This window comes from Falco peregrinus, chromosome 6 (assembly GCF_023634155.1).
Source record: "Falco peregrinus isolate bFalPer1 chromosome 6, bFalPer1.pri, whole genome shotgun sequence".
Classification (NCBI taxonomy): domain Eukaryota; kingdom Metazoa; phylum Chordata; class Aves; order Falconiformes; family Falconidae; genus Falco; species Falco peregrinus.
The window spans coordinates 46,830,935-46,854,762 of record NC_073726.1 but is presented as its reverse complement, the minus strand read 5'-3'; the positions used below and the strand labels follow the sequence as shown (position 1 = coordinate 46,854,762).

The window sequence follows — 23,828 nt, the reverse complement described above, 5'->3', positions numbered from 1 at the left end:
CAGAAATACACTTTCGATTTAGTTACAGAACTTAAGAGAAACACGTATACCTCTTAAGCCTATTCTAGAATCAAGTATCAGTTCAAGGGCTATTTCCTCTAGTTGTATCAGAGTGGGCAACTGTGAGTAGAAAAAAATGAGTATATAGTTGCATTAAGCCATTTTGAACTAGTATTCAGAGTTGATTATATGAACTCTGACACTAAGGACCACTAAATGCCTTCCCTTAACCACAGCACAAAATACCTAAGAATTGCAAATGATCTTTTCTACCTTCTTCCCTCCCTCCAGTTTTCAAGGCCTAAATACTGCAGTCATAAAATCACTTCAAACAAAGTATGTCAAAGCACATGTGAAATGGCCAGTTGACGAGAGACATATCTACCTGAGTAGAATTCCCAGAAATATTTACTTGGAATAATGTTGCCTTTACCATGGCTGTGTTTGGACTCATTTTGAGGCAAATTCTGTGTACCTATTCAGGCAAAGGAGTCAAATAGAATAGTTCACAGAAAAGGACCTTTAGAAATTAATATTAAAGAATAAGAACACAGCAAATTTTGAACTTGTAAATTTGACTAGTCATAAAAAAGTATAAGTTTCTTTTAACCAGTCCTGGAACAGAAAAATACTGCATGACTCATACATCCAATCAAAGCTCTTTAAACATCTTAGATGTTGAATTTCAAATATTTGCAGTTGTGAACAATATATACACTAAAACTTACTCAGAGAAATTATCTCCTGAATACATTTGAGAAAATTATAAGATGTTCATGACAAAATCACATGCAGAAACAGAGCTAAACCTAATTAAATCCATTATTCACCATGAATTATATGAAACTTCTAGTCATCACCAATATCAGATACCAAGCTTATGAACCAAGAGTAAAAATATTTTAAAGAAAGAATAGTATCACTCACAGTAGCGACATTCAGACCCTTCCTCACAATTATATTATTTACATATATTTTTAGGTATGACAGAATACAATCAGTCATTTTTACAGTGTCTTCCATTTTTATTTTTTTTTTTTTTTAAAAAGCTCAGCATTGTTACAACTTCTGGAAGCATGCTGGATGAACTTACAATACAAACAGAAGAAAATTAACTTTGTGCCATTAACGTACTTTATTGTAAGAATGTTTTTGCTTTAGCTTTCTGGTAATTTCTTGTTAAAAAAAAAAGACAAAGTGATTATTTGCATATAATCAATATGCACTATATATTTGGATAAACAATAGGGTCACACACCTCTATGAAAACAGATCATGAAGCATCAAAAGAAAAGCTTACTTTGTCGAATCAATGTGGAGAAAAATTACTTGTAACTTTTAAAACTGTTAATTTAGCATGAAGCCTTAAATCATAACACAAGCCCAAGCAGATATGCTCCAACAACCCAACAGTATGGCTTTAGACCTACAATCAGTGAAGTAGTCTGGGCATGGAACACTTAACCTCCACTAAGACTGTTTCCTGACGCTGGGTAGTCACTAGAGACAGAAAGAAACCTGAGTGAGAAAAGCAGCCTTTAAATTGGAGATGTGCTAATATTTCTGCATCTAATCAATAACAAATGGCTAATGTGATAGTGCTTTGAGAAAGAGCTGCGAATTCCCCCAGAAGAAATGTATTTAAGATTTGCTCCAGAGGAAAGAGGAAAGTTGTTATGAGAGCCAGGACCGCAGTTTGAACTTTGGGGATGATGGCCCACAGTAGGGCTTTTGAATATTTTCTCTCTCTACCCATGAAACTGTAAGGAGACTGCTCTCCCTCAAGTCTACAAAACACAAATTACATTAAATTCAAGGTAGAACAACTGCATTAGTAGTCATTAAAAACAATTTCTTTGAGTAATCTTTACTTCAGCACTTGCAATTTTTAAATTCACAGCCATAATTCAAGTAGATCACTCTGAGGATGGCCTGAGAGAGACAGTAATGCAGGAAGAAAGGAGACAGTATCAGGTATCTCACACAGGCAGATTTTTACTTTGTAGAGTAAAACATAAAGAGAAAGAGAGAGAGACAGAGAGAGCACTGCAATGCACTGCAAAGATGGCACTCATTAATGAGCTAAATTATTAAAATGGATGTTGTCAAATGTGAAAACTGATTATGTCTGTAATTCAGGGCTGTCCTGTAATTCAGTTTCATGATTCACCAATGGACATAAATAATAACATGAAAATTTGCCAATAGGTTACTTCTCCTCATTCACCCTTACTTCTCCAAGGTAAGATAGAAGGATAACATGAAGGGCAAGCAGCCTATGGAAACAAAGAAATGGTTTCAAAGTAAAACTAGTCTTTGCTCACTAACTGTGATTCCCTCTTCATGTTTTGTTATGGTCCTGACATAACTCAGACAAAAAGAGTATGTCTGTGCTTACCTCTCCTAAAGTCATAGGTGAGTAAGATTACCAAGAACTGAAAGTTCAGGATGTCTTGAAAGATTTACTTTTATTCCCCGAAGAAAGACCAGCCACACTATGCTGAATGCATGGTAAACAGGCAGGCATATGCTGCTTCAGACTGGCATGCTGACAGAAAAGCACAGTGTGGAGACAAACATGGATACCATTCTCTAAAGAGCAAAAATCTAGATATATTACAGCAACCTGAATGACTTAAAACACAGGCACCTATGTTCATGTGAGAGCAGGAAAGAAAGAAGTTTGTTGGTTGTATTTTTGTTTCTAATGAGAGAAGCCACTAAGGAAATGTTACAGGAGTTTGGAGGACTTTGCCTTCTGGAGGGTACAGATTCCTCCAGAAGGTTCTCAGAGCTTTTTAGTCTCAAAAAGCTGAACCATGATACTCATGGAACATCACACATTGTAGAAGGAAGGACTGTTATGCATGTTATTTTTCCATATTATGCTGGAAAACAGGCACTTTGGTTTTAAAGAAAATCTTTTTCCACCTTTGCTTTTTCTTTTTTCCTACCACTTTTACAGGGGACAGAAGTGTTCTGCTTCTCTGCTAATTCAGATCTGATGTACAACACACGTGATCAGGGATATTGACAATCCAAGAAAATTGACAACTTGGCTAAGTATTTTGCTAAGTGTCTTCATTCTTTAAAAAAAAAAAAATTCCTAGGAGATTATTTTCTCTATCTTACTTTCTTCTGCAATATTTCTTTTTGTTGTTATTGATCCTCTTTTTTTTTTCAGTACTGTTTTGATATGCTGAACATGCAATCTTTATGGAAAGTCAAAGGGGTTCACATCCTATTCTTGCTTACTCTCTTCCCCTTCCTTATTCTCCTGAGCTTTCACAATTCAGGCTATCTTCATGATTCCTTGTATAAAAGGAGGAAGACATGGTCCCTCAGCCTTCTGTTCTTCCAAAAGTTCAATTGCTATGCAGCTGACATCTCCTCTGGCCTCTTTGTGTTGTATGACCATAGGGAATGTCTTCTCACTCTCAACTGCAACATCTTGAAAAAAAAAAAGAAAGGTATGAGGGGGTTAGCGGTGATATTGTGTACTCCATTTCTCATCAAGTTTTATATATGCGATATGTGAAAGATAAGTTGGCAGTGAAGCAACACTAATTTAGACCCTCTGAGGACCTCAACCTTAATACTGATAAATCACCTCTAGGGAAATACTCCTTTTTAGATGACCAAATCAGAGTACAGCACCAGATACTGCAAACCTGCACACTCAGTCCTAATCCAGAAGGTCCTGTTTGCACTGGTTAGTATCAGTCACAAAAGATGTGGACGACCTCTTGGCCTTGCGAGCTTTAGTTTTCAGTATTTGTAAATTCAGTTAACAAGAGTCAAACTTACTAAACCAGCACAGTGAAAAAATCTTAATAACATCAAGCAGCCAACTAAGCAATTACAGACTGAAAACTGGATATGCAGCTATTCCAGTGCCATCATCTAAACATGTTGGTAAATTCATTAATATTAAATAGTAGATAGGCCACAAATAATTAAGTAGGCTAGTTACTTTCTAGTAAATGGATTTAATGTTTTCTGTTTCTTCTCTGGAATAACCACATTCTGCAAGGCATGTATCTTTCACAGTAACAATGTGATTCAATTTTCATTTTGGGGGCCAGCATACTTCTTACACCAGAATTGCATATTAAAAAAAACAGCAGCTTCTTAAAGTGAAATTTAAAACAATGAAATGTTCTATCAAGGATATCGTAATTGACTTATGTGGGTGACTGGTAGAGACATCAATGAACCAATATATCTTGTCCTGGATTCTGTCTGCTGAAGTTATAAAATATAGCATCTATTCCCACAAAAACCACACACCGTAAGAGCTGTGACATTAAAAAGCAAAATACCTTGTCTGGTGGCTTCATTTTTTTTCGATAGCTCTCTGTTTCACTTCTTATAGTAAGCTCTCCTGCAGGTCCAGAGAGGTGCTTTCCCTTCCAGAACAGGTGTGCTCTTTCTCTTGATCACCTTTTGAATGCTTTTTGTAATACCTGCCCTCCCCTCATTATACAGGAGATTGTTCTTTGGTGCTGTTCAATAACATAGTAGGCTCTGCAAATGCAAAAAACTTCACAATCTATTCCAAATCATTTAGGAAAAAGCAGATGTATCATCCTACCACAGAGATTAGGGTTTTTTTTCCAAACTTGGAAAGACAGGGCTTAGTATTCAGTCCCATCGGTTGTTGCTGTGACCAACTTCTGAGTGATACCTGATGAATGCTTGGAATAATCAAAACGAGAATTTGTGTTTCCTAATGTTCCGCCAGGATGCAAGAGAGCCAGTGCATCTTCTGGTTGGTTGGTTGAGGATTTTAGTAAAACTGGCTTATATAGTCATTACTGACATGTAAATAGGCCTTTTGGTAAAAAGGAAACAATCTTATCTACAAATACTGATAATACAGGTTGCAAAACTCAGCTAATTAATTAGAATGAAATCATTAAGCCTCAAGAGGTAAGCATTTGCCTCCTCCTGGCTCTGGAAGGACCTGTTGCTGTAAACCATCCAGATGCCGGAAGAGTCATATTGTCCTGGAACTAGTACTATAGCACAGAAAAGTGAAGTGGGGCAAAGTCTGAACAAAAGCTAAGGTCTGGGACTACAGCTTTATATTTGCCTGGTGTTTTTCTCTAAGCTCTTCTGGGGAAATAATCCTTTTTGTGCAGCAGGGAAAGTAAGAATTATAGTTCTCATAAAAACAAATACAGACTGCTGGAAATCTAATTCACCCATTGCACCCAAGAGAAGAAGATCAGAGATCTGGATTTGATAAGCTGCTGTATACATATTCAAAGATTTAATTTACTTTTTTTTTTTTTTTCTTCCAGTATGATGGGACTTGTGACTTTGTGCCAGGGAATTTTTCTGTACACACAGAACCAGATTACTTGGCTAGGTTGCTCAGAAGTTGTCTTTACCTAGTAACAGAAATGCAGTAAGACTGGATGAAAGAGAGTGAGGTAAGCTGGTCTTTTACCTGCCATGTCAGGTACCAGGTTCTGCCAATGCTCCAACAGAGGGGCCCCATCAATTTGTGTTACAAAGCAAAGCAAGACAAGCAGACAAACAACCCACTGAATGAGACTAAATCACAACTTGCCTTTGGATCAATCAGCAATGCCCATTAGTGAGCCTGAAGCCTGCAGAGAAAAGCTGCTCACTCCAGAAAGGATACTTCTGTTTATGGCTAAACTGCTCAGTGGAGCAGAGCCAGGGAGTGAGCCCAGGCACCACACTGCTGATCATCCACCTTAATTAACTGGTAGACTTCTTCCTGGGATGGCCAATTAGCACTCTTCTGAGGCATAGTTCACAGGACAGCCTGCTCCAGGCACCATTCTCACTAGCTAGTTAAGACATGATTACTTGTTTTTTTGGGGAGGTAAGAATGAGATTTTTGCTGAACAGTCAGCTCATGCCACTTAATTTCAAAGCCCACCAGAAGAGTCCCTAACCATGTTTAGTTAGCAGTCTAACTCAGCCTCTGTATGACTAGCCTTCTCAAAAATCTTCCTTTAAATAATCTCTAACCTTACCTGTACCTACCTTACCCAATCTAAGTCCATCAGCTGAGAATGGCCTTGATGGCTTTCTAATTGCTATATACTATTTTATCACACACAGGACTTAACTGCTTTCCTTAAATCCTTAAAAAGATCATATACTCTGCTAGTGTGTCAATGTTCTTCAGGGAGCTGAAAATAGGAAGGAAAAATATTCAAGCTTCAAAGTTGTAAATACTACTTAATAGCAAGAAGTGTTGACCAGAGGATTTCCACAAACTTTTTATATACTGTCAGCATGAAAGTTGCAGAAATATCAAATGGTACAACATTTTTTGGAGTATGTATCAATTTTCAAATTCAGAAACTTCTCCACAACTTCAGTATACACGACCTTTTCCTGAGTGAAAGTATTTTCCTTCAGAAATAAGATAAGCTGTTTTCAAATCATTTTAGAAGAAAATTCCTGCCCTCTGAATTACCCCTTGAATCAAAACCCTTGGAAACTCAGCCTCCAAAAGCATAGATTCTGACTTCTCTGGCTGTTGCCTGCTTCTGTTAGTGGGTAAGAACATTCCTTTCTTCAACATATATGATGCATGTAATGTAGTAGAAACTTGATTACAAGAGGCTCCTGGATCACTTCAAGCTGATTATAGGCATGATCAGAAACATTCTAAAATGCTTCCTGCCCTCCCCTCCAAATCAGCCCAGAGGATCTCCACACCCCTCAGGTTTGATTACTCACAAAGCTCAGAACTTTTCTGGCATATTACTCAACACTTGGTCACTGCTATGATGCAAACATTGCTCTCATCCCCAACCACTGCAAAAGAGATCAATACCAGAGGCAAAGAGGTAATTTTTCATCAGGACAAAGCTCAGTAACACAGAATCTGGATATTAGTGCAATTTTTATTCCCCATCATATGGTAGCCTTTGAACAGTAGAGGCCAAAAGCACCATCTCAAAATAAACCACCAGTTTAGCATAGTATAATTAGTCACGGGAGGTACCTGTTTCCCTCCACCAACTTTGGAGAGTGCCTACAAAGTAGCAAGGATAATAAGATAGTACACTTATATCAAAGATTAAAATTACCAAATCATCTATCTACATTTTCATGAACTTAAATATTACGATAACTAACAAATATCTTGCTTTGTTAATAACAAACACAAGATTTCATCTGACATAGTTTATTTTCTCATACTTGAAACTGAAAAATAACAAAATGGTAAGGATGTAATATTTTGTGGAAAGTGTCAGCTTTCTACCAGCAAGCATAGTCTGATCAACTTAATATCTAGAAACCTATGACTAAGTTTGAAATTAATTTACAGAAGTGTAGACTAAACAAACAAGAACCAAATCACCATGCTTCATATACAACTCTGTTAAAAGACTTAAACTGTCACACACAAAGAAGACAAGTAGAAGTCAGATATCCTAGAAATTACTCTGAGTAGAAACACTTGAAATGTTCCTGTATCATTACCCATATCATAAAGAATCAATAGAAAAAGGTAACCTGCTGTATCTATGCACCAGTGATCCTCAGTAAAGTGATCCTGTTATACCCAGATGTTGTCAGAAAGGACATAAGCAAGTAGACCGCTGCATCTAAATACAGGAACCTGTCAAAAGATCTAAACCATCTGGAAACACTAAATAAAATTATTGATATATTCTAAACTATGTAAGCAGCAAGGTTATTACGTTCTAGAAGATTTTAACAACTGGAGCAAGAAAAGGAGTCCCTATGCACCATGCCACTGTCCTGTGGCATTCAGTTATCTCCACACATTTGACAAGGGCCCACAGCACGTCCCCTCTGGTGTCAGGGGCTCATGGAGGCCCCCTGACACTGCTGTAGTGAGGCCCTGCACAACCATCCTGAGGCCACGTCTGACCTCTGTCCTCCCACTGTGCCTGATCCTGACACCCACCCATGGGCCAACACGCCAATCTACCTTCGGCCTTCTCCTGTCCCCAGGGAGGTGCCTGGTGCCTGGGGCTGGGGCTGCCTGCCCGCCCGCTGCCCTGCCCCTGGCTGTGGTGGTGGGATGCACCTGGGCTCCAGGCCCTACCCTGGGGAGCCCCTGGCACCCTGGTCCCAGCGAGCCCCCGGCCTTTGGGACCCCACACTTCTGGACTCTTGCTAAATCTTGTTGTTTCTCTATTATCAAGATCCATTATTTTCTTTGCATCAGAAATGGTAAGACACTGCTTTAAATCTTCTGCAAAGTGACTCCCTGAAACAGTCTATGGATCTCTGTGGCATGCATTACACGTCAGCTTAGTTTGGCTTTGCTACGATTTTAAACTTCCTTCAGCATCTTACAGAAAAGTTGTGTCACTCCCAGCTGAGGCGCTGCCAGTAGCAGGGAAAGGCGCTGCGGTGGCGATAAGGGGGGTGCTGCCCGCATAGCACCCTGCTGCCCACCCGTGAGGCACAGCTGGTGGCTGAAGCGCCGTGGCACAGCCAGCGCGGTGGGTGCCAGGATTCCCTGTGCCATACCTGCCATACCATGAGACTGGCAAAAGATTCCTGATGGAAGTCACTCACGGGCTGAGACGTATGTAAGCACCAACTAAACAGTTACCCAGATGTGACCGCAGCCTGTGCTGCCATACCTGGGTAGCGCAGTTACTGACAGCAACACACACACCTGTGATACGATGGATTTTAACAGGTATACCCCTGGGTAAAACTTGGGATTAAACTATTTAGTTCTAAAGGATAAACCAGCTTCCACCAGGTAAGCCAGGATGTGTGAGACCCCTGAAATCACATCTGTGCACTGCTGTGTGGATAATCAGAGCCCCCCTGTTGATGCGGGACAGCAGGGAGAGTCTGGCTTCCTTGCTTTTTACCTGACCAAATGGAAATAAAATGTAAATCACCCACAATAAAATACAGACATAGCTAATTTTTCTTCTGCTAGAGTGGACAGAAACCCTCATCATGAGTCAGGAAGTCACTGTGCTAAGCACTGCACAGACAATGAGGTGATCCCTGCTCTGAGGAGTTTACAATATTAATATAGTAATGTCTACAGAGTGAGCAATGGAAGAAGTAGCAGGCTTTAATTTACAGTTGATGTCAAATTTAGAAAGCAATCCAAAAACCTAGATATCGTAGAATGTGAACTTGCCGAAAAAAGAGCAAAAATGTTGGAAAGAAACAAGACGATAATGGAAGATGTATATCACAGCAAATATCTAGGTCATTCTTGCCCATACTTTGTATCAACTTTTAAAGTAATTTTTTAGTTATGTATAATAATAAAGTAAAACACAGTAATAAGAGCAGGCTGCCAAATAGTATTTACAGCACAAATCAAAGGGGTAGGCTAGAGTACACATTAAAATTTAAACCTTTCATCTGCTGCTTGTATGACAGTATTGTGAGAAAGACAGAAATGGAGTACTTTTGGCACTAATTAAAACTCCCTGTTGAGATCCAAGTCTTTAGAATTTCATATGAAGTGTTGTTATGGCAAGACAGTAATCAAGATGAGTTTTGCTATTAATGAGACAAAAAGGACTGGGAGTTAAATATACATGTTTGTCACTGCAGATAGCACAGGAGATTTTTAAGGTGGTTTAAGGAATGTATATACCTTATATCAGGGTAAAAATCATGCTGAAGAAACAAATGTTCCTGCCTTTTCTGGAATACTAGGACACAATGCAATGAGTGGAAAAATAGAGGAAGAAGCAAAAAAGCATCTTCATTTTTTTCAAGCAGTTCTTCACAAAAAATATTCTAAGAACTAGGCTTGAGAAGACTGTGTAGTGGAAAAGTGTAGTTGTTCACATACCATTGTTGACCTTTCCTACTAAATTACTGGTAATTGTTTTTAAATACCTCCTTTGTGTTAGGAAGTTTCCAGCCTCTTTATGGTGGTCTAAGAACATTTAGCAAACTGTTAAAAATGAGATAGCATAAAAACCAAAATTACAGTCAAATTAACCAAAAAGGACAATATTCTAAAAAAAAAAAAAAAAAAAAAGATATTTGAAAAATATAATTTTCAGGCTGACAGCATCCATATAAGTTCACACCCTTGTCAGGGTTGAGATACCCTCTGAGACTGATGTGTGGATCTACAGGCATAGCAATAAATTAAATATGTCCAGGAATGTTCCTTTATATCAAGATGAAATTGTATGAAATGGTCTGCACTGGTGTTAGTAAATTCTGACTCTGCAAAGCTGAGGGGCTGCATTGCTGTGGGAGTGGCCTCTAAAACATCCTAGCTCCAGAACCATGTCTGGGAACTGGGAACAATTCTAGTTGGTACACATCAAAAGGGTACTTGGGTCCTTCTGAATGTGTGCTCTAGTGTCTGGACACACTTTTTGGACGCTGATTGATTTACTAATATGGACATAGCTGGGGAATTCATTGCCCTGAAGTCACAATTAATTTGGTAATGTACCATAAGCCAGAGAGGCTATGTCAGTTACTTGCTGGTTATTACAGCTAGTACAAACCCACCAGGAGTAACAGAAGCTTATGTGGAATTTGAGAGGTAATACCCTGGGTGCTCCCGATGGAAATGCATACAATAATGCCTTTGCAAAACATGTGTGAAATTGGAATTCTAGTCAAAACCATTCTTGAAAGTTTTCTGACTCTAGTGCTGTGCTAAGGTGTCTTGGTGTGTAAAGTACTAACAAGACAATTCTAAATCTGCCAGGCTGACCTGTCCCATTTGATGTGTTCTCCTGAGAAACAATATACCATAAGAGGTTACTCTAGAAATAAAGTGCATAATGACAAACATTGTTTAAGATATAATAGAAAAATTCTTTTGAAATACCAAGAGAAAGAAATGTACTTTAAGGCTTCTGATTTTGAGATCAATTCTGGTAATACCGTTTATGAACCATATGAAAAAGTTACTCGTGCCAACATAACTCACCTCTGTTTCTTTATCTTGAGGAATAAGACAAGCTTGAAATGTCCAGATTTGGCAGAAAATTATTTTGTTTTCACATAACATATAAATTTCGTTGACCATGAATAATGACATTCTAAAAGTATGTACTATTTCTTTGTTTAAGGTAGGGCTTGTGGGCAGAACTGAAGCATAGTAGTGTTGCTTCACCTATTGTACTGCTTGGGAAAAAAAAAAAAAAAAAAGAGAATGCTCCTTGCTAGTTCTTCACACCCACAAAAGCCTTTGGATTGGTTACAATGATAGTCCCTGGGTATGTCAAGCAACAGTATTCAAAACATTTGAAAAGTAAACTTCCACTAGTTGTTAACTCATGAGATTCTGGGGTTTAATCATGAAGACTGAGTAGGGTTTTTTTTGGTATTTCAAAGGCACATCTGTTCCAGCTTCACTAACAAATTCTGGCAGAAATAAATGTTGCAAATCCACACATTCCTGCACCCAGAACTGGCTATTCAGTGCTTAATTACATTACATTAAACGCTTGGTTCCAAAAAGAATTAATTTCTCTCCATATACACATTTCTGTGTTGTAGTATCTAGTTCTAAGTCGTCTTATGTCTGTCTAGAGTAACAGAGGTCACAAGGGTGTTTAAACCAATCACAATTCATCACACATTTGTTCTTCTATTTGCATGGCATTTTTAGATGAGCTTTCCAGAGCTTTAAAAATATTTACATAATACCTTTACCATACTTCTGATATGGATGGTTGTCTATGACAAGATGAAAGAATGAGTATGAGTTTTAGCAAAAGTGTACCACTTATTCTGATAAACATTTTGCTAAGGTACCTTCTTCCTTTATATAGAAAGATGGAGCTTTCTATGCCTGCCAGACAAATCAGAGCATTTTTAAACATGTCATAACACTTTTCAAACTGGTTTACTCTTCTTGATGAATGTTTTTTGGATGTGTTTGCTGTTGCAGTCTTTGGAGGTCCTTGTGTACAAGGAAATACCTCTAGTTCTAGTCTTCAATAACTGAAGTAGATCCCATTCTACACCTACCATGAAAAGAAGAAAGAAGGTTATTCTGGTAAAGTAGGGTACCAATCCACTTTAAGTTCTCCGCATACATTGTGTGGCATGGCATCAGATGAATACAGCTGATGAGTAGATGTTCTGCAACTTTAATAGCAAATGCACAGCCTGATTTTACAAGCTTTCTTAACAGTGGGTTAAAGAAATAAAAACTTCACCTGTAGAAAGTATCCATAAGTTCCGTTGATGATGATCATGTTACTTGAAGGAGTGCGATTAAACCCTAGATACAAACCAGCACAAACATGAGCTCAGATAAGTGTGGCCCAAGCACAAATTAGCAGTGATTGTATTATAGAAACTGTAAAATCAAAGAATCATAGAATGGTTTGGGTTGAAAGGGACCTTAAAAACCATCTAGTTCCAACTCCTCTGCCATGGGCAGGGACACGTTCCACTAGACTAGGTTGCTCAAAGCTCCATCCAACCTGGCCTTCTCTTCCAAAAAGTAAGTTCAAGAACTAGAAAGGGCAGAAGAAATGGAAGAATTTATGAAACGTTCTTGCCTCTTGCTTCCCACTTTTTGTGAAATTTGATCTAGGGTTTTTTAAAAAGACTTATTTTTGAGCACTAAACATTTAAATTGGAAAAACAATGGCAGATTAATTATAATTGTCTGTAGTGCATGATATAAGCTCTCATTTCTGGTCTGATGGGAGTTTGTGTAGTATTGTGGAGCTGTGGGTCAATGATTTCTAATGGCTCAGCAGGGCTATTGTCCATAGGCTTATATGTGCTGCATACAAGCCTACATGTGAGCACATATACTAAGGTAGTTTAAAAAACATTATTAGAATTGTTTTTCTGGTGGGCAGACTTGGAATTTATGATACCTGTTCTGTTTTATTTTCTGTCATATTCTCCATAATATACTGTCAATTTCTCCCATGAACGCTCCTATGAAACTCATTCATTAGTGTATTAGGAAAAATGCAAACACAGCTGAAGCAAATGAGTTCTGTAGTCCGTTTGTGGAAATATTTGGAGTAGTTACCTAGCATTAATAACACGGTAGCAAAAATAACATGTGACACCAGAAATGGCAAAAAAGACTGAAAAACTTCTCATGCTCTTTTTTAATAACACCCCCACCCCCCCCACACCCCCTGTTTTGTAGAACCAGCACCACAGTCTAAACCTACTCAAAAGGGCAAGATCTGTAGTAATGAATAACACCTTTTACCAGACCAGATTGACACATTTGGGAGATACAGGCATTTGACCACAAAGGCCTTTTTCTAGGTCTAAAGTAGCAAGAGCAGCCTTTAAAGATGAATAGAAGCTAAGAATATGCAAGCTGCATATTCGAGTTGCATATCTCAGGCCAGCTGAGAGAAAGAGTAGTTGGTATCTGTGAAACAGAGAAATTGCAAAGGGAAAAGGTGATAAATATAAGCTGATTTTAATAAAAATGTGAGTGGCTGCACTGGGCCATAGCAGAGCTCTAGAGCAGAGATGTGATTAAATTAATATCCTACCTTAAGCAACAGCCTATACAAAAAAAGTTCCCATGACTGCACAGTTGTTCATTTTCTGTTGTGACACACCACCTTAGATGATAACCATGTTTTACATGCCATAAACTTACTCATTTATAATTCTACTAGATTGATGATGCCTTATATAAAAAAACCCACCCTAATTACAAGTCCATTGTGATTACAGTTCAAGTTCACAAGTTCAGTAAGTTAATTTCGAAGGCTAAAGTAAAACATCGCTCTAGCAGTTTAACTGATAAATACTAACTACCAAAGGAATTACACAATATTAAAGTCATATTAAAGTCTCTTACCTTGGTCTTATTTGACCAAGGGTTTTTTATCCTCCATCAAGAACTATATTATTAATACCACCATTCAGAATATAACTAAATGTTTGTAGTCTGACATAATCAGAATAGTTAGGAAAACAAAAGAAGAAAAAATGCAAAAAAAAAAAGAACATAGAATTGCTGTGCACTAACATTCTCGATCCTTGCTAGAAGAGCACCAGAACCACCTAGTGGAATTTTCATTTATTACAATGACTCTAAAATGCCATCTTGTAAGCCGTATAGCAATATATACTGTTTTACAGGAAAGTTAATATGTGGTATCGCCACTGAATCACGGCAGTTAGGGCTGGGGGGACTCCTACTAGGTTTCTGACTTGTCCTCCTGTCATGCAGGGATATTACTCTATTGTACACTGTTTTTCATCTGCTTTAAATGAATCAAAGGATGATGTTTACACTGCTTATGCTGATAGACATTTTTCTATCTTTTCATATGTCACAATTTTTTTCCCTTTAATTCATTTAAAAGTGTCTTTTTAATGTAATCTTGGTTTTTTTAACATTTGAATACATTACTCTGACACCCTTCTGTTTTTGCACTTCAAACCTATAAAGTTCCGTCATGTTCCTCCAGTACTCCATAGCCGTATTGGTAACATTATTCAATCCTTTTATTGGTATCTTCTAAATTGGCTTTCTCAACTGTCTGGTGAGCTTTTTGTTTTTTCTTCTCTCAGTTCCTACAAGCACATCTTAGTATCCTTCTTGTGATATGTCCAAAACTGTACAAAAATGATGCACAGAAATATCAAGGACAATTTGAAATATGTTTTGACAACATGTCTTTTTATAACTGTAGAATCATATTCAAACTTTTTTGTATTCCAAACTAATCTCAACAATATGGGCAGGAGTTGGTGATTCTGCATGTATGGCTCCTCTGTTTTCCGTGAGTAGGAAAGCATTGTCAAATTTCATTCCTTCTTTGCCATATACATACACATTTTCTAAGAAAACACTAGAAAAATGTAAGAGCTTTCTAGGTTTCAAATGTAAAGCAGATATATTAGTTGAACCTGGGAGATATAAAGAGCTATATTTTCATCATGTTCTTGGTTTAACTGCCAAAGAGAGAATTAATTTTTATTATCTTGCAATGAAGTTTACAAAATATCATCTTACATGAAACTTATCCTTAGAAAATGCACACAGGTTCAAATCTGTAGGCATAGCTGTAAAGAGCACAGCTGTTAGAAAATCAGGGTTGGTGCTATTTGAATGGGACTTACTGTGCCGGAATAAGAAACACAAGCCCTGGATAGAACAAAGGAATTTAAAAAGAGCACCTGAAAATCTGTTTCATATGGGATTATTCTAGACTTTTTTACAAAAATCTCAGAAAAAAATAATTTATTTACTTTGGCTGTGTTTTCAATATATAGCTAAGAGTGTGGGTTTAAAAGGATATGGTAAAAGTTGTTCTGTTTTGTGATACAAATGCCACAGAAGTCATGGTACAAATGCCACAGAAGTAAATGAAGGATATAGTTGCAGGACTGAAAAAAATCCAGATGTATGATACATGATGTTCATAAGGAGTAGGTAGTATTTAGCAGTCTGGTACATCGAGTGGTTGGTAATGATAAAATGTGTTGGTATATGATGGTGTGCTACAATAAATTTCTCCGAGTATACCAAGACTTTCCAGTATGTTTCCACAACTGAGAAACAGATTTCTAAGCATAAAAAGTTTAATCTCAGAAGTTTCAATACTGGGACTGTTCTTTTCCCCTGACTATAGCTTATTATTTTTCCTGGGTATCACATTTTTAGTCAATAATTTCTATTGCGTTTTCTCATGTATGAAGCCACGTCCAGATTTAGAGTTATATTCATCTTACGGAATATAAAATATCCACAATAGACCTCAGTACTCACATAAGGCTCCTTTTAATTTAGCAGAAAGAAATAAGCACCTTTAAGGCATGACTCATTTGGTGCAATTTAAGCATTTACTTCAGGACGACATGAATCATATCAAAGAAATGACTGCATATCTTCAATGATTATAGCAAAAAACTAAGCATGTATCTCCTATGACTATGTCTGAGTCATAAATATGAACTTCACTGATAAAACCAGCAACAGAAATTTTATCCCTTCCTAGGTCCATCTTTCACTAAAGTAGAATATGACCTAGCATGTTCAATACAGGTCAAAGAAAACACTAATGCCTTTTTTCAAATTCTAAAATTTTAAGTGATCATCTAGCTATAGGAAATATATTTTCAAGATTATACATTTGTATACTTTAATTTTTAAATGTGACTTTTTTTTATAATTTGAATTTTAAAATTTTGAAAAATTTATTTCAAAATTTTCTTTTCAGAACTGTGATACTGTTACGAAAAACAGTGTCTGTTTCTTAAGCCAATTTGTTTTAGCGTAAAGAACATAATCTGAGAAGTTTCCAGTATATCCATGATTGAGTACTGTAACACAAATCATTGCAAGGAACTTAAAAATTAACACATATATATGAAAAGCATAGGCTCTTCCAAAAATGCACTACACTACTACACTTCCATCCACTTAATGAGTGGAATATGTAAAATGACTAATTAATCTAATGCATAGGTGAAAGACACAGTTATGAATTTTGCCCAACATGGCTCTTTTTTTGGCATAATTTAGTAAAGATGCTCTTTAAAACCCTTTTCAGAAACTTTAAGCATTTTGGGAATGGTTGGTTAGATGATGCACTCTAAAATACTGAAAAATATAACTGAAGTTCCTTCTGTTTGTTCATGGGAAGAGAGAAACTGATTGGTTCAAACCACTGTGAGAATATAATTGCTCTTGCGTTTTTTTTTTTTTTTGCTTGTGCTGTAGTACCATACGAAGGCTGGCAAAGGAAAAGTCTTAAATAATAAAAGCCAGAGGAGGAATGACACAAGCAAGTTAAACATAACACATGAAGCAGATTGGATATGTATATATTAAATCATATCAACCTATTAAATAATTGTGTAATGCTTCTTTTTTTATATTACTATGTATACAGCTTTATGTATGTAAACACTTCACTGCACCTTATGGCAACAGTCACTTCAGTCCACACATTTAAAACATCCTCAAGAGCCTCATGACAAACAATGGACTGAATAAGCATGCTGGGTTACTAAAATACAAGTAAATAAAGTAAGTTTTATGAGGAGATACAGAACTCCTCCAGAACTTTACAGGCACACATGCACACATGCACACCAACACACGTACTGCCAAACCAAGTTCTCAGCTGCTTGCAAGACTGCTTTGGTGAAAGCACCAAAGGTACAAAGCCTCCAGATACGCCCCAGAATGCACATTGCACTGACCAGTGTTTGTTCTTTATGTACCATGACAACTTACTTTCAGTACGTTAGCTAAACAGGATTAGGAACTCAGGTGGGAAACTCACAGTGAGAGCAAACAGAACTCTGAAGCATTTTCATGAAAACTGCCCTTGAGATAGAAAGGATGAAACAGAAGAAATGAACAATAAGAATTGATTCCACATAGTATTTTCCAAAGCCAAGTGTCAGCTAGCTTCTGAGAAAAATAAAGCATACTACATTCTTATTATTATTTTACTAGTTGCACGTAAAAACTGACTATAGGTATTATCAGTAATACTAATCTCTTTTACAATTCATTTAAATGATTTGTTAGACAGAGATATCTCCTTTACTGCATCATCCTACACTCACTCTGACAGATAATTGGGAAAGGTATTAATTTTTTTTTTAAAAATTGCTACTTTCAAGACAAAGATTGAATCCAAGTACAAGACTTCAGATACTCAGAATTATGTCCGTTTTGATTCTGATGGCACATTTTTGCAGTATTAGTAAACACACTTCTGACTCTCTTACTCATTTAAACTTACCTTGACATTTCCCCATCAGATTTATATTCCAGACCCTCTGAGTACATTTACTGTCTTGATAATTGCTACACGCACAGTTATACAAAGTAAGTGAATTCCAGGACCAAATAAAATTCTTCACTTCCCTATTAATGGGTCTGTACTAAATTATAAGCAATATCTTCTTTGATTCTGAGAAGAAAAATACAGTAGCTCATTGTATACTTACACAGAAAAAACCCTGTATGAGAACAAAACCATGGAATGCTAAAATGCCATTGCTTGTGGAAATATAAACAATTGTCAGCAATAAACACAAAATCTCATCCATTTTGCTTAACGGTGTCTCCTGCAAAACAGTGAAGGGGTTTTATCCTTGACACATTGGAATAATCTGTATTAAACCCCTGGGGAAATGCAGAGAAGATAGCAGCCAGTTTGCTTCTTTTCCTTATCTGAATTCCAGAGACCATTAGAAATCTTATGGTGAAAAGCTGAAGTACATTATACCAAAATCCCCAGGAAAATGTTTTGCCCTGAACCTTAGCTTAAATGAAACATCTTCAAAGAATCTTTTTTAAACTCTTTCTCACATCAAGGTATTCTTGACACAAATCTTCTTACCTGAAATACTATCCAGTGTTTTATTTCTTTTATAATATATATGTGGTCATCTTTCGTATTTTCTGTAAATTATAATTTTGATATCCTGTAATTGTTTATTAATAACAGTAGTCAAAATACTGAGATAAACTATAATTTTAGATCATATTTTAGAGAGTGTTATAGGAGGTCTCTATCACTCCATAAAGATGACTCCCTGCCACTAAGAGCCAGCAAGTTCATTTCAAGACTAAAGGAAAACATAGAAAACCCAATTGTGAAAATACTTTTGAATATTTGCAACTCTTTCTATAGCTATGTAGTAATTTCTTTACATTTTAGACAGACATAAAGGACTTAATATTTTTCTGGTTTATATGTTACTTATATGTTCTGTGTACGTTACTTCATTATGTCTTGCTAAATCCATTAGCATCTAATGGCAGTTTTTTTCCCACTCTTGCCATCTCATCCTTACATATTACTCCCTCATTTACTTCTAACTCTCTTCAGTTCTCAGTGCCTGTTTTCCATGCTTCAGTTCTAGTGAATTTCCAAAGCCAACAACTCCATATGCTTAGAGGCATATTAAACTGCTGTAATATTTTTTTTCTCACACATTAAGTCACATAATATGCTTCTGCTTCCCAGGGAGCCACAAATTAACAACAAAAAAAAATTGTTCACAGATCAGACTAGATAATCCAAGATAATTAATTTTTTTTTGGTGAATGTCACATACTGGTGCTACTGTATACTTTGCTATTGAAACCAGGTAAGAAGAATTATTTCTGCTTGCAAATTGCTGCTCAGCTTCTAAAGTGTAGATCTATCACTACTCTTTAAAAATGTAAATTTATGAACTAGCCCAGTGTTTTGCCATCCATCCTCCTCAGCTATGGCTTTGATGTTTATCTATTGCTTACATAAATCTTACATAAATCTAACTCATAAGACAGAAAGCACAAACTACCTTGTGTTTGGTTATGTTCACTGAAAACACAGTAGAACCATATTGCATGTGGGAACACAAATGCTTTAAAATACTTAGCTCTGCATAATTCTTGTTCTTTTGCTTTATGTGTGCATGTGAGTGCATATGTATTTCTTTGTGGCTTACTGGAGATGTAAAGTGTTTTAAAGGAAGACCTTATGACTGTGTTTTCCATCTCCAAGCAGATCATGCACGTGGAAGAGGGGATGATGAGAAAACTTTTAATGATAGAGACTGCCAGACAGTCATTAGCTTCTCTGCAACTACACATTATTATGATTATTGATTTTCTTGCTTTAAATGGTAGCATGGAGCCTAGAGCCTGAGAAAATGACGATGGCCAGGAGCTTGGGCTGACTCCTCTAGAATGATAAAAATTGCTATTTGGAAAACTGATGTATGTCCTTTCCTGATTAGTATGTTCATGTAACCTGACTCTGGCTCAGACAGGTTCTGGTCAGGCTTTCAGTACTTGAACAAAAGTATAAGTAAGGTCTAACTATATTTTTTCAGTAGCTTCTGTCATAAGTGCATCTGAATCAGATGCTTGATTCATCAATGAAAAAACACAGATAAAACACTGTAATAGTTTTTGAAACTGACTTTCTGTTTTGAACTCCATAAATCTAGAAAGATCTCTCATTTTCTGTTAACAGAGTAACAGGTTTGCGACAGCTATATTGCAATTCATCATCTGAATACCATTTTGAACATCATTGCACATAAAAACCTCTTTAACTGCATTTTCTCAAATTATTTTTCAAATTACATACAACATACTACTTTTGGATGAATACCGCGTTTTTAAGATCCCTACATGATATGAAGAACAGTCTTTAAAATAAGTAATGAATAAGAAAAAGTACAAACTGAGGTAGGAATATAAATCAGGAGTTAAATGTAGATAACCTTGCAATGACTTGATCATTATGAAAGGGATCACAAATATCTGTCAAGAACTGTTTCAGCGGTGTAAACACTGGGGCCGCCAATATGTTATTTACATCTGTAGAAAATTGGTAACTGGAGATAATGTTATATAATTTTGAAATAACACAGACTGGATATGAAAGGTTGTTCGGCACCACTAGCTATTAGAATTTTGAATTGCCCTTTATGAAAAGTGACTGAAACCTTATTCCTTTGAAAGTTAAAAATGAAGGACAAAATCCTTGAAGGCGACTTGAAGGACTCAACCTCTATTAGCTGTAGGCTGCAACAGAACCTTTTATAACTGTTTACTTCCCCTCATTTTCATTGTGTGCAAAAATTCTGACCTTACTTCTATTAATAATCTCATTATGCCTTTTTTCACTCTTTTTTGACATCCAGGACTGCATCTGTACAATACAAATGCAGCAAATGTCCAAGCTAGCTCTGAACAATGTGAGAAAGAAGAATCAAGCAGAAGACCTGTGATAATGCTGCTGTCCTATTTCTGGCACACTAATCACTCTGATAGGTCTATATAGCACAGCACTGCACTTGCTTTTACACCTGAGAATGTTACAAAATCTGATGTACAGGGAAGATGTTTCTGATCTTCAACAACCTTATAGCTAAAATGACTGCCATTCAGTCCTCTATACCTTTAACTACTAAACCCGGCCGCGAACAGAAGAGAAATTATGCTAGTCAAGAACTGATACACTCTTGGGGATTTTTATTGGAAATACCAACTCCTTACAATATCCTATAAAGCAACGAGTACACAGACGTAAAAAAAAATAAGATTTAAAACATTTTAAAGAGGAATGATTTCTGCCTTGCACACTGTTGAACGGGAGAGTGAGTTGAAAAACACAGTATTCTTTTAAAAGAATCAAAATAGTACTGCAGTCCTTGATAACATTATGTAATAAATTCTGCAGCTTTATTTCTTCACAAACAGAGGATACTTCTTTATGATTTTTATCACTGCAAATTTCTTCAAAGTATTGCTTTACAACATTAACATCACTGTGTTCCTCTTTGTTCTTATCTACCATGAACTTCAGGTATTTTTCACTGACCTTCAATTGACATAATCTGTTTTAAAAAGCCATAAAATAGAACTATGTGAGGTAGGTTTTGGGGGCAGCAAATGCAGGCATTCAAAACAAGCAATTTATTTCAGCAAAACTAGCACAAATACTGTCTAGAAAAGAAAAATTAAATCATAATGAAATTATTTTAGAGGAACTACTTTTTACTATAATCTACAATTATTACTGTAATGAAGGATGCTATCCTAAGACTGCACGTTTGGGACTCCACATTCAAAATAGGATGTACATAAAATTTTTAAATTAATCTCAGATTAAAGGATCTGTAAAGGGACATTATTTTAAAACAGAAATCCAATTTTCTTGCTGGCTCACCAGCACTGAAAATGTTAAGCTGGTAGAATACAACTCTTTGTCTAGGGCTTTTCTAAGCTACTGAAGGCAGAACAAGTTGTTGCCTAGGACAACAAAATATTTAGTGACTATTTATTTCACCTGTTTTTGCAGAGAACTTGTGGGCTGGGAGGAGAGGTTATTTCCTAGCTTTTTTAAAGGAAATAAAAGTCTTGCATTGGGCTGCTTCTGCTGTACTCCCTGGAAAGGATAACACATTCTGAAACTTGAAATATGAACCTTCTTATAGATTACTAAGATTTTAGACAGAAAATCAGATGATAAGGCAATTTATTTGCTGCATGAATGGAGAGTGGTTTTGTTAGGATACTTCAGAGACAGTACCCTCCCCAGCACTAGGCAGAATAGGCTGCTTTATAATGCAAGATAATTTTTTTATTAAATCAATCATTTGTGCTACCTAGTGTGTTATAGGACAAGAAAATGATCCTGCAGGTGGAACACAATAGGTGCTAAAACTGCTCAGCTTTGATTATTAGTGCTAAAAATTGCTGCCAATCACTACCTGATTATAATTTGTTTTGAAGAGAGAGCATGGGGCAGAAGGAAAGAAAAAAGAGAAAAAGAAAGGGAAAAAGGCTCTGTTTTTAAGAATTCTAACATAAGAGCAAAGATTTACTTCAGAAAAGAGGTAAAAGTGATAAATAATACCATTTTGATATTACTAAAATCCTTACATTTAAAAATAAAGGAAGGAAATGGGAAACTGACAAAAATCGGCAAATTTCAATGGCTAGATTTACTCATCAAACACGGTTATTTTACTATCACTGTTTCATCAGAAAACACTCTTTTTTTATTATTTCCATAACAGAAGGAAATATAAATACATAATTAGGGAAATTATTTCAAAGTACTTATATAATGTCTTCTATTTAAATAAACTCTAGTGCAAAATGACACCAGATGGATTACAAAAGGATCATTATGCTACCAAAAAATACATGCTTTGAGAATGTTCACAGTGCAAATGTTTTCTCTTTCTTTCTTTACCATGTTGTATTGTAAACTGAATACAGTACTGTATTTTAACTAAAAGAAATGTTTTTCCTCCCACTTCTCCTTAGTCTGAGCACTGTCACGATCCAAGGTGGGAGTGGTAAGAGGCAGAGTGGATGGTTTGAAGAAGTCGCCATGGTTTATGGTGTGTCCTGATCTTTTTTAAGTAACAGTATAGAGGAAAGAGGATGATGCATTTAAAAAGTATTTTCCATTACCATAAGGAAAAGATGGAACTTTGCACATCAAATCACTCAAAGGCTATGTGATTACCACCTATGCAAAATGTTACAGACAGAAACTGTACCTAAAAGTTAAACATGTTATAAAGTTACAATACTAGCACATGTATTTGTTGAGGAATGAGAATTCTAGAAACAGCCACTGCAATATGACAACATAACAGTTTCTAAATGATCAGTTACATCCACATTCTTTTAGGAACTGACTGATGGAGCTGCTACCAGTATTTAAAACATAAAGAATCTGACTGAAAAAAGAATAATTTTCAAATGCAAGATCCAATGGAACAAATTTACTGTATGATTGCAACAGGTAAAAATTTAATTCTTGCAAATGAAACAAAGATGTGCATTATTGAAACCCTTTTGAGACCTTTGTGGGTGCCCTGGATGAAATCTATGCAACTATTGTGAAAGGAAAAAATTTGCTATTTGCATATCACATAACTTTTCCTGTACATGCAATGAACCTACTGATCCCATTTCAAAGGGAAATAGAGTCATTTAGAGAGTTATCCTTTGCATTTACAACTGTAGCAGCTGACACATTAATGTAATTTGCAGCATCGTTCTAATGTAGAAGCAACTGAGCAAATCCATATACGTCTTACCTCATGAAGAAATAATGCATCGTGATGAAAGCTATTCAGTTCCAGACCCATCTTCAGAGTATTTGATTTGAAATACAGAAACTTATAAGATCCTGTTGTCAAAAAATGTTTAATATTTGGTCCTATTATTTATATTAATTAGGGTAGTTTTGTAAACAGAAGAGCCAAAGAATTTGATATTGAAAGTTTCTTTCATATTTCCTCACACCAGTCAAGGTTGTGCAATAAGCATTTCAAAACGTGTAGTTATGTAACACCACCCCCCCATACAGTAGTACACAAGATTTACTTAAATGTCTTAATGT

The 23,828-nt window shown here is 36.3% G+C and overlaps 1 protein-coding gene and 1 long non-coding RNA gene across 6 annotated transcripts in view; both read right to left on the bottom strand.

Annotated features, from left to right (window-relative positions):
* ANKS1B (ankyrin repeat and sterile alpha motif domain containing 1B) overlaps positions 1–23,828 on the bottom strand; it is a 442,036-nt gene that overhangs the window by 126,084 nt on the left and 292,124 nt on the right. The window lies entirely within an intron of this gene.
* LOC114013651 (uncharacterized) lies at positions 1,061–23,675 on the bottom strand. Its single transcript, XR_003556756.2, has 3 exons — positions 23,524–23,675; positions 4,323–4,527; positions 1,061–3,450 (listed from the first exon to the last, which is right to left on the bottom strand). It is a non-coding gene; the product is annotated as an uncharacterized LOC114013651 (long non-coding RNA).